Source organism: Palaemon carinicauda, chromosome 1, assembly GCF_036898095.1.
Source record: "Palaemon carinicauda isolate YSFRI2023 chromosome 1, ASM3689809v2, whole genome shotgun sequence".
Lineage (NCBI taxonomy): Eukaryota > Metazoa > Arthropoda > Malacostraca > Decapoda > Palaemonidae > Palaemon > Palaemon carinicauda.
The window spans coordinates 81,489,332-81,502,045 of NC_090725.1; the positions used below are offsets into that span (position 1 = coordinate 81,489,332).

A 12,714-nucleotide genomic window follows, 5' to 3' on the forward strand; every position below is an offset into this window, starting at 1 on the left:
AGAGAATAACACCAAAATAACATAGCTGATGAGTTTTAATATCAAAATGAGGGATGAGGAATCCCGTAAAAGTAGATCAACATGTATATGACAGTGATAAATAGACATGGTAAACAATTCAATAATGAAACCCGTAGGTAAAATTCAACAGATATGAATAGTGGTAATCAAGCTTGGTAATCAAAAATGCAAAGGTAAAAATGCAATCATAGATATGAATATGAGCATGGTACAAAATCCCATCAGGGGATGATAGAGAGAACCAAGCAAAAGTAAATCCATAACAAAGATCTAACATAACAAAATAAAATCAGCTCGGGGATTTTAAGAACAAGTGAAATCAAAAACAATTCGTGAAATTGATCAATGAATGATAAAATAATACACCATAAGGGTGTATGGTAAACAAAACAGGTAGGAACAATAGGTAAGCCAGGCCGGAGGGAAAGAGGATAGAGCAAGACGTTGTGATTAGGACTCAGTACCTTCAGGAGGAACTATATTCCCTGCAGCTACTGTGGCAAATCTAAGAGCTTCTAAAGGTTTTAGGTAGTGGCGCTTGAAAACTTTAAGGGACTTCCAACCCGTATATTTTGAGAGCTCATCAAATTTCATATGGTGGAAAAAATTAATTGAGGTAGCCACAGCTCGAATATCATGGACATGTGGGAATGATTCAGGATTAGCTTGTTTAATAAAATAAAAGAATTTGTTGTCTGATTCCCTTAAGGGTAATAGTTCCTCCGTGTTCTCTAATAAATAAGGGCCCTGTGGTTGTGGTGGAAGTTCTACTTAAGTAGGATTTCAGGGTGGTAACTGGACACAGGGATGGATCCCGAGGAAGTGGAACAATCTTCCAGGGAGACCACCTGTTTTGGGGGTCCTCATTTTTAGCCAGGAAAACTTTGTTAGGGGAGAGAAGGACCTCACCCGAAGAGAGAAACTCTATATGACCTGGGTCTCTAGATAAGGCTGACAATTCTGAGATTCTGGAGCCAGAGGCGAGGCTCAAAAGAAAAAGTGACTTTCTTAATAATGCCATATAGTTACAGGATTCATTTGGGGTGTCAGAGGCTAGCTTAAGAACATCGTTAAAAAACCAGGAAACTGCGCTAGGGCGAGTTGAAGGTTTTAGTCTGGCACAAGCTCTCGGAATGGATGAGAAATATGAATCCGTTAGATCAATGTCAAAACCTATATGGAAGATCTTTTTCAAGGCTGACTTGATTGTAGTAATTGTATTGGCTGTCAGGCCTGATTCGAAGAGAGTTTTGAAGAATGTCACAGTTAGGTTCATTGTCATTTTCTCAACTTGGGAATCTTTCAAGAACTTAGCTAATTTCTTGACAGCTGAGTCATATTGACGGAGAGTAGATTCCCTTTTGTCAGATTCCAGGAAAATAGTATTCAAAGGATCAATGTTTGCACCTCGTTGGGCTGCGAACTTCATGAAGTCCATAAAGTTAGGGCATTCAGAATCCTTGAGGAAGCGAACACATTGTGAGTTTGTACTGTCTGTGTTAGCACCGGATTGGGAATCCGCCGGGGGCGGAGACCTAGTTCTAGCAACAAGGGGAACCAATTGCTCTTGGGCCAGTTGGGGGCTACGAGAGCCACTTGACCTTTGAAGGATCTGAGTTTGTGCAAAACTTTCAGCAGGAGATTCACCGGAGGAAACAGATAATTTAATCGTCTTCCAGGTATTCCAATCTAGAATCATAGAGTCCGTGGTATAAGCCTGAGTGTCCAGGTTGGGGGCTACGTAATAATCTAGTTTGCGATTGGATTCCGTCGCAAACAGATCCACCTGGAGACCCGGGACTTGAGATAGTATCCACTGGAAAGATCGATTGTCTAGTGACCATTCCGACTCTAGCGGAGTCGTCCGGGAAAGTGCGTCCGCTACCACATTCCGGACTCCTGCTAGATGGACTGCTGACAGGTGCCACTTGTGCGATGCCGCCATGGAGAAAATCTTCAACATGATGTGGTTTATTTGGGCTGATCTGGAGCCTCCTCTGTTGATGCAGTGTACTATGACTGCACTGTTGAGAACCAGTCTGATATGGAGATTCCTGGCTGGATTGAGACATTTTAAAGTGAGGAAGACTGCCATGGCCTCTAGGACGTTGATGTGCATTTGTTGGAAGACCGGTGACCATAACCCTTGGACTTTCTTGTGTTGGGAGTAACCTTCCCACCCTGTTAAGGAGGCGTCTGTGTGAACGACAAGTCCCGGGACCGGATGTTATAAGGGAACCAACTTAGAAAGATTCTTGATCTTCGTCCAAGGCTGCAGACTTTTTCTCAGGATTGGGGGAAGGCGAGCACATCTGTCACAGGCGTTTTTTGGTTGCTCTGGAGCGCCACACTCTGTTTATGTCCTTGAGTTTGGACCTTAGGACGATGTCTGTCATGGAGGCGAACTGTAAGGAACCTAGGATCCTCTCTTAGTTCCTTCTGGAGGTCAACTTTTCCCTGAGAAATTGTTTTGTATTCCTCGCTATTTCTTTCCTTTTGGCTTTGGGGAGGCACAGCGTATGGGAGCACAGGTCCCATTGTAGTCCCAGCCATTGAAACTTGGTCTCCGGGACCAGGCGGGATTTCTCGAGGTTGACTTGGAATCCCAGTTGTCGAAGGAAGGTGAGGACTTTGTTCGTTGCTATGCGGCAATTCTGGGCATTGTCTGACCAGATTAGCCAATCGTCTAGTTAGGCCACTACCTGTATCCCCTGAGTTCGAAGCTCTTGAACTACTGTCTCTGCTAGTTTGAAGATTCTGGGTGCTATGTTGAGCCCGAATGGCATCACTTTGAATGCGTAGGCTTGTTTGCCTAGCTTGAAGCCCAGAAAAGGACGAAAATGCCTTGCTATTGGAACGTGATAGTAGGCATCTGTAAGATCGATGGAGGTGGTGACGGCCCCACGGGGAAGTAAGGTCCGCACCTGCGAGACGGTAAGCATATGGAATTTGTCGCAACGAATGAAGGAATTTAAACGAGAAAGGTCCAGGATTACTCTCCGTTTGTCTGAGCCTTTCTTTGGCACGCTGAACAAGCGCCCTTGAAATCTTAAGCGACGTATGCTTTGGATTGCATTCTTTAGTAGCAGATCTTTTGTGAAGGAACGTAGTTCTTCCGTTGGTAGTTGGTAAAAACTGTTCGGTGGAGGAGGTCCCTGTATCCAGCTCCACCCTAGGCCTTTTGAGATGATGCTGGAAGCCCAATCGCTGAACTTCCAATGGTCCCGAAATTTGTACAATTTCCCTCCTACCTGCAGTTTCTCAATGGTTGGAGGATGATTTGCCTCCTCTGCTTCCGCGGGAAGACTTGCCTCGGTGATAACCCCTTCCGCCACCTCGGCCACGAAAGGCACCCCTGGAACCCCTGTGACGCTGGTAGCCACGGAAAGAGCCCTGAGACTCATACATGGGGTTAAAGGCGGGGGAGAAGGAAGTCGAGGCGATCTGAGACTGAGGGACCAGAACGTATTGCTCTTGTTGTTTGCCCTTTGAGGTAGAAGGCTGGGGACCTTGAGGAGCAGGTTGGACTGAGACCGGTTGAACCACTTGCAGAGGTTGTCTGAATTGGGAAGATTGGAAGGGCCTCAATCTCTTCCTACCTTGAATTGGGGTACTAGTAGGCTCATACTGTACTTCCTCTTTGAAACCAGGCCCCACCTAACCTTGAGGCTTTGGCTGGCTCTAGCTGCCTCGCTAAGGACCGAGTTAACTAAGTCCTCTGGGAAAAGATCCGGGCCCCAGACTGGAGCTTTGATGAGCCTATTAGGTTCGTGCCTAATCGTGGCTTCGGATAGAATGTGTCGTCGACAACGGGTCCTGGCGTTTGCAAAATCATAGGCGTCAGCCATAAAGTTTTGTAAAAGTGACTTAGTGAGGACCTTAAAGAGGGCCTCCTCGTTGCAAGTGGCGCCGGTCAATTCAGAAAGGGCAACCGAATTAAGGGATCTGCGGAATCTACACCTCGACTCGAATTCCAATTTAATGAGAGGCTCCGGGAGTTTAGGAAGCCGTTCGCTGAACTGCGTCAAGGCACAGTCCGGGCTCAACTTACCTACCGAGAAGGTAGCTGGGGCGTTCCGCCAACATTCATTGTCTCCCGGAAAGAGAAGGGAGGTTAAGTCGGTCTCCCTGAGTTGAGGTAAAGGCTTCTCTTCCTTGATAGCCTGAAAGACCGTCTCTATGATCCTGGTCGCACATGGGGTAGGGGTCTGTTCGTCGGCCACAAACATGGTATAAGAACTCTTGTATGCCATAATCATTGTGTTCAAGCAGTCCCACTCATTGAACATGCGGACCAAGACAGACTGTGCCTGTTCTTTAGGAAAAATAACAGTCTCCTTTGGGACCTTATCCAAGCGAATTAGAGCCTCTTCCGTGAGGCGAGCGTAGCCGGGGAAGGGGAATTCAAGACCCGGCGGGTAGAATTCATAATCCTCAAGAGGCCGGGTACCGAAACCTTCAATTGACAACATACCCTCCGAGAGGGGGCATGCAATACTAACCTCCAAGGGTTATTCTTATTGAAAGGAGGAAGCTTGTAGGCGTCGGGGATGGGAAATTGCTGTTGTGGCGGTGGCAGCCCCGAGCGCATGAGTCCCTGAACTAGGCTCTCCATGGAAGCTATTCTCTCTTGCGATTGCTGTGTATGAGACGATAGCATCGACTCAAAACGAGCAAACATCTTCTCAGAAAAATCCACCGGGTTAAATGATTTCGCAGGGGGGGGGGAACAGGTGCCGGAACGGAGACTACTCCGTGAGAGGTTGAGGGCACAGCAATTGTGTCTTGAGAGACTCTGGTGGAAGAAGATTTAGCCTTCGAAGATGATGATCTCAAAGACTTGTGGTCTTTGGAAAACTTGTGGGTCTTATGTAAAGGCTTACGATGAGCCTTCACCTTGGGGATAACAGGCCAGGGACTGAGATCAGTCCCGGTTGTCCCCGGAAAACCTTGAAAAGAAGAGTATTCAGAAGTAGAAGAGAAAGCCGGGCTAGGGAGAGGAATCTTAACCCGGGAACCACCTGACTCACCTACAACCCTACCTGCGTCGGGTTCATACAGAGCCATGGGTTCTACATCGAGGTTGAGGGTAGCGACGTCTTCAGTTAGGGTGCCGCCTGTCTCTTCTTGGTCCGAGGCCAGAAGAAGGGATTCGATCCTCTCAATGATAGGGTCCGCCAACTCTTTGGGGACCGCAGCTGAAGTTTTGGCATGGGGGTAGAGACGGGAACACCATTCCTCAGAGAGGATATAAGGCTGTTTGGCCTTAACGTTGCGAGCGAACCCGCCAATCCAGACCTTGAGGGTAGCCTGAGCTGTATCTTTTTCAAGTTGGGAGCTCTGAAAGAGAACAGACTATTAGCGAGGGATATTTGTGCCAAAGAAAAGTGGAGAAGTTCAAGGACTTCGTAGACACGAAGTGAAAGGCATGCGGGAAGTTCAGAGGACTGTGGCCTTAAAGATAATTAATCGTAATTAATGTAAACCATTGAAATTAATCGTAACTCCCTACAAGTCTGTATTAATGTTAAAAGAAATTGCACTCACCAAGTCAGATGTTAGAGTGGAGGTCATTTTGTAGCAAACTACACAATTGTCCGGATGCCAAACAGCTAAGTCATCCACTTGGACAGAACAGTGGGCATGTGAACGACACACGTCATGGCCGCAGGGTTGATGGAGGACAGCGGAACATGCCGTCATCGCACAGCGTACAGTCTGTAAAATAAAAGATACCTGAGTATCTTAAAGGAAAGCAAATTAGGGGCCCGGAGGCCCCGGAGCTTAAAATATATATCAATATCATGATAAAAAATTTTTATATACATCAAGTATCTTGAAGGAAAGCAAATTAGGGGCCCGGGGGCCACGGGTGCTTAAATTATATCAATATCATGATGAAAGATTTTATTACGACTGTATTATGAATGAGAATAAGTCAGTCCGTAACCGTGATCATATCAAAAGGGGGAAGGGAAGGTCGAGAACTAGGATCGTATATATAAATAAATATATATATGTGACTAATATATAAAGTTAATCCAAGTAATAATACATAACGTTGGCTCCGGAGAGACAACCAAGAGGGCTCAGGGCTCATGAACATCCGCCGGAGAAGGTGGAGGGACTAAACAACTCGACCAGATGGTAATGTATAAAAGCTACGTCCGGGGATCCCGTAATGAAAGTCTTTATATATATATCTATGAGGTCCGTGAGGTGCGGGACACCATAGAGGGGGAAGGGATCTTTAATGGGTCCTTGAAGTGTGGGACCGAGAGGGAGTAGCACCTACAAAATAAAATAAAATAATATAACATGACAAGGTACCACGGACCGAGCAGAAAACTTCCCGTCGACCGTTGGCCAAACGAGCGACGGAAAGAAAACGACTACTCCTGGGTAGAGTAGTACAAAAAGTGTAAAATGATGTACTTTAATGTATAATAATAATAGTAAGCCTCACAGATCAACGGGAACCGCCCGTGCAAAGAGAGCGAAAGGCCCCGGGGGGGGAACATAACGCAACATAGTGACTCTAACTCGACATGGGAGAGAGAGAGGGAAGGTAACCCTGGGGTGGGGGTACCGGGCGGGAGGTAGGCTAGGAGTGGGGCGATAGCAGGTATACCAACCTGCCAGACCCACGATTGATATGATCACACGGAAAGACTAAATAACACTATAATAAACATAACACATGGTAAAATAAGATAGGAAGGCATGCTGGATGATAAAAATAATAAAATAATAATAAAAATAACGATACATCAATCGTAAAACAAACGAGGGGACGAACATTGAGACAGGAGAAAACCAAGCCTAACAGCGCGGGGAGTTAGGCAGGGCTACCAACATAACACAGAGTCAGTGAAGTGCCGACAAAATGATAAACTAATGTCTGACTCATGAAAGTCCCTCGAGCTAATGCAAGAAAAACGAATGACGTTAATAATGAGAAGCATGTCCGTGGCGTGCGAACGTAAAAGAAAATTAATGGAAATAGAAACGCCCGAAGGCGACCAGGCATGCCAACCTAACGAGAATACGCTAACGTATATCATAATAACTGTTATCGTAAAAACTGTTATCGTAATAACTGGACATCAATATAATAAAATAACACGGTGTGTGAACCGTGGATACCTAGAAAGTTCATAACGAGAAACAATCAGTATGGAGGATTCATTGTAAAGCGTTAAGAACGACGAGAGAGAGAGAGAGAGAGAGGAGGAGGCCGAGCGCCATGAAAGACCCGACGCGGGGTCGTGAAATATAAAACTGTCATAATATAAGCAAAAAAGGGCAAGGCCCCCTCCAAAATCTCAAAACTCATAGATCTGGTACTTAACTTAGATGGGGTGATGGTAGAGTCCGACATCCTGAGGTAAATCCAGGTAAACCAGCGAAAATCACACACCGAGAGCAAAATACGTATCGATAGCGCGTGCTATGAAAAAGGAGTGACGTCACTGGCGTGGGATCGCTAGTAGTAGTAGGATGTTGAACGGAGCCTCGCTGTTCGGGGATATTGACAGGAGATATCTAAATGGTGCGAGACCTCTGGTTGTGATTTATTCACGCCCCAGTATTATACCGACACCTTATTAAGGTGAGCGAGCTGGGTTCAAGCTAGCATTCCTATACAATTTTTTCTCTGGTAAATTCATAGCAGTTTTTACCTTAGAAATGATGTAAAAGGAGCATTACACTGGGCGGCACGGGTCGGAGCCCAGAAAACGGATTTTGAGCGAAGCGAAAAATCTATTTTTGGGTGAGATGGCCATGTCGTCCTGATGAAAGGTTCCTTCAGTAGCTTCCTTTGGGTATATATGACTACCATAAATATTCCCAGAGAATTAAACTAAAGGTTTCACAGAATTCTAACTTCTGGTCCGAGTACCCTAAAGGTTTCCCTCTAGGATATCGTATATCAACAGGGGACGCATGCATTAATACGCCTCATGGCTATCTACACCCCACTAGCGTTTACGCTTCGAGGGGGAAAGGTGGCGAGTAACTGAGGAACCGTTCCAAAGCTACCCTTCCTTCGTTACTGTTACGGTACTCGCAACGTAAACAAACCGTCCGCCATACTGTGTGACGTCACGTTCGTCCTCATTCCGAAGTCCAGCTTCCAACCAGCCTCCGCGATACAGTATAGCAGGGAGGGGCCTGGCAGGCTGAACTGGAACAGTTGGGCGGGTCCATCAGGACGACATGGCCATATCACCCAAAAATAGATTTTTTGCTTCGCTCAAAATCCGTTTTTTGGGCTCAAGCCATGTCGTCCTGATGGAAGTGTACTAGAGAATTAATGTATCGTGGATTTTTTCCCATTTCAAGTGCCTTCTACTCCGACTAACATTCCTGCTGTCTGGTGACCGAAGAGACCGTGACATCTCCGTTAAATGTCACTACCAGTGGCATTACAATGACCTGGCTTCCCGCCCCCGTGGCAGGGAAGTCCTAATTGGACAAGAGGAACATCTCGAAGTAACCTGACGAAGATAGCCTCACCTGGATGAAGAGATCGTGCCGGCCTCGAAGACAGATCAGAAGGGTAAATATTTGTGTAGGAACAAATTTTATAACATTAGGTGAGTGTATATTAGGTAGTAGGTATATTAACTATAATAAACCCTGGAAATAGGATCAATAAGACAATAACAGCAATTTATTTTCATATGAAAGATAGGAGCGAAATCAGACGCATATGGTGAATAAAATAAATATTTTATTTGAAAATTGCATGGAAATATGGAAAATTATGTACAATAATAATATTGGATAATAGACATAGATTTTCAGTAAGACGGTGATGTAGAATCTGAAAGGGAAATATTTTGCCTTTAAGCACAAGTTCCCTGAGGAATGCCAGTCTTTTAAAATCATTATACACTTCATGTCCAAGAACATGTGGCACATGTGTAAGAATCTATGTCACTTCACCTTGATGAAGAACAGTCTATTTCTGGGTCGACCTGTGACGCCCGGTGAAAAGGTCCTTCTTGTCACTTTTCTGATATAAATACTTCCAAATATACCAGAGAAAGTTAAAGCATGAAATGCAGAGGTTACTACCCTCGCGCGAGCACCTTAAGGGCGTCGTGTATAAAGATAGGGCGTGTGAAAACCACTATTCACAGGTCCTCTTCCATTTAGATAATTCCTTCGCCAATAAGGGATGAACCGCTACAGCGGCACTAACCAAACCAACCTGATCCACTCCACCGACGCCCGACTCGAGCGCCATCTACACATCCTTCAAAAATTTTTGGACTTGTGTTGTGACGCTGCCTTTGTTTTTGTGTGCGCTTTTTGCCCTGTTTTTTTTATTTCTTCGCCATGGCTGAAGCGCTCCTTCCACCTGCACCAATGTTAAGTACCATAGATTGTTTTGGCATTATTTTTGACCCAGGCTTGTACGCCTTATTTACATACTGCGTGTGTTTAGTGCGTTCGGCTTGATGCCGCCCCGCGTCACCAACGCGGCCATTGTTATCGCTTGTTTACATGCCTTCGGGTATTTAATGTCATGCTAGGTTCTGTTTAATCTTAAGTTCGATTAATTGGCACTGTGCCATTCATTTAGAACCGCTGTTTTTACTTTTAAGTACTTATGAGTCGCTTCCGAGTCCGTTTCTTGTGTTAACGAAGAATAGCGTTCAGGGTTTTATTATAGTTTAGTACCCTACCCAGCGGGTTGGTGTTAGCTCTTTACGAGTTTTTTCTTCGTACTTTCATCCGTTTAGAGTGTCCATTTTCCCCTTTCGCTATTCTTCGTTGCATATTTATTTTGTACTTTACGGACAGATGTGTTACTTGATTTTATTGGGTTCGTGTTTCATTCTAGATCGAGCTTAGTAATCTTCGAGTGTGAGAGGCTGGAGTTTCCCGTTTTCTGTTTCATTACTGTTTCGGAATATTTTTCTAACAGATACTGGTTCTCCCCCTCTCTATCTCTCCCCTTCTGGAGTTCAATTATTTATAATAAATTTTCAGCAGGTTACTTTGTTCTTTCTAATAGGCTAGTGATTATATTTTACATAGGCCCTGTCGTGTTAGAGTCTCCTATTCTAGGTTAGCTTGGCCTGCTCTCGAGCCGCCACATTGTTCCCCCTCCCTCATAGTCCCACCCTACTCCCCGCTCCGGCCTGGGCATTGGGTCTGGACCTTGCTTTTCCGGAACTCCGCCATAGTTTTCCGTTAACGTACTTGAGCTGGGAACACATTACTTTCCTATTACTCTGGTGCTCCCCTTTGACTGGGAATCCCTCCCCTCGATGGCCTTCAGCACCTTGACTCCGGCTACGGCCCCGTCACATGACAAACCCCTATTCTCCGCTCCCCCCTTTTTACTCTCCGGTAGGCTCCCTACATATCCTATTCTCGATGCAGTAATTACGGAGGAGCTCCGGCTCCCTATATATTCACGAACCTATTAATACACATCATATAGAATCCCCCTTTTAACCTTAGCTCTTACTGTTAAGCATATTACCTAACCTTTAGGTTAAGTTAGAGCCTCCGGGAGTTCATGTACTTATATAATTCTTTATATTACAGAAAGTTCGCTGTGCCTCCAAGGGCTGCTCGGCGACCTTTACATATCCGGTGGGCCATGACGTCTGCCGGTCATATGCCCACTGTGCGATCTCCTTCGCCCGAGAAGCAGGCCAGACCTGGTCTGGTTCCCGGAGTCTTGCTCGCTCTGCTATGAGCTCTCGTCCCTTCTCCTCAATGATGAGGTAAGATTTCTCAATGGTACCATTCATACTGTTATTGTTGTTTTGAGATTTCTTCGTTTATAGACGAGTTCAATTATTTATAAATTGATTTTAACTTGAGTCTGTTTTTATTCCGTTCCTTTCTAGTTCGTTCTAACGTTACCCTCCTCTTTCAGGCTGACGAGGATTCTCTCAAGACGGCCAGATCCAGCCTCCGGACATGGGTCTCAGGATTTGGGAGGAACGCCCCTCAAGGCTGCCCTTACCTGCTGGACGGGGACATGGCCTCCCGGCTTTTCCCTGGATCTCCCTCGGCCGCCGTACCTACCGAACTGGCTACTCCCCTGATCGAAGCTATCAGAGTGGCCTTGCCCTCTGAAGAAGAACACCAACTTTCTGGCGACGTCTCCGCTTTGGACATACACATCGAGCCGATGGATGAGCAGGTAAGTGGTGTTGAGGATCTGGCAGACTCTTTTCTCTCTCCTACTCCTTCCTCTTCCTCTTCCTTCCTCGGCTTTGACAAGCCTTCGGCTTCTCCTTGGGGAGGTTCCTTGTCGGTCCGTCCCAAAGTTAAGCCACTTAAAAAACCCAAAGCCAAACCCATTAATCTGGCTTCGCCTCCAGCCATATCACCGGTCCCCGGACCTTCCTCAGCTCCCGACATCCCAGTGATGTCAAAAATCCCTCCTCCTTCTAAAGGACAGAGGGGTAAGTCCGCTAAAGCCAAGGCTTTAGCTGCGGGTAGCTCCTCGGACCCCTATTCGTCTGATCTTGTAACCATGTCTATGGTACAAGAAATGGTGGAGTCAAAACTGGAGAAGCACTCTGCTGTAATGATGGAGCTCAAGGACATGGTGGCTAGTCTTCTCCGTTCCGGATCGCAACCAGCTCCACCCGTAGGCCCTGACACCTCAAAGCTACCGCCGTTCGATAAGAACAACCCTTGGCGGTTTGCTCAACATGCTCCTTACTTGGACGGCACCCTGACTTTTGAAGGCTTGGGTACCCGCCCTTTGGAAGACCTGGAGTTCTACCCCCCTGACCTCCAGTTTCCTTTCAATGGGTTCGTTCGCCTGAAGGAACATGCCCTCGTCCGGATGGACAAAGTGCCAAAGGAAACAGTGATATTTCCTAAGGAACAAGCCCAAGCTGTCTGGGCTCGTACACTCTCGGAATGGGGATGCGTTAACTCTAAGTTGACCCCCCACAAAGGTTCTTACACCATTTTTACATCACCTCCGACTATCCCGGCTCCTCTTACCGACAAAGTAGCGGAGTTGACCGTCCAAGCCATCAAGGACGGCATCCCTATGCCAACCCTTAAGGAGACGGACCCCACCTCTCTCCTTGTGCCAGCCCCAAGCGATTTTTGGCAAGATGCCTCGGCAACCTTTACTGTGGGTAAACTCGACCCAGACTGCGCCTCCTCCCTCTTTTCAGAGAAACTCCCCAAGCTCCCGGATCACTTGCTGAAAGCAGAGTTTGAGACAAGGAATAGGCTAGCAAGATCACTTAACACTCTGGTATCCTCTGTGTTGATAGCTTCCCTTTATAGTGAGGAACCAATCTTTCGGGTACTGGTGAAAAGTCTTCTACAGACTTTTCAAATAGACCTTCATGACTTTTGGACTGCGAGAACGAACTGCAGGAAACATGTTCTCGCCGAGGCTTCTATTAGGCACGAACCTAACAGACTTCTTACCTCTTCCTGTTGGGGTAAAACTCTTTTCCCTCAGGAAGAGGTGGATAAAGTCCTCCAAGACACTGCGAGGGCTAACCAAAACCTCCAAGTCAGATGGGGCCTCTCTAGCAAATGAAAGTTTGAGCCAGTTATGAGGCAACCTTTCTCAAAGAAGAAGCAGAGATTCTACACCCCATATAAAACCGGTCGTGGCCAGCATCGCCAGTCTCCTGGTCCACAGTCTTCGACTCCGTCTACCTCCAAAGCCGCCCCTCCGCA

General features: G+C 46.4%; 1 protein-coding gene across 1 annotated transcript in view; it reads left to right on the forward strand.

Annotated features, from left to right (window-relative positions):
* The window catches only part of LOC137649932 (lysophosphatidylserine lipase ABHD12-like), a 220,366-nt gene that overhangs the window by 150,965 nt on the left and 56,687 nt on the right, over positions 1 to 12,714 (forward strand). The window lies entirely within an intron of this gene.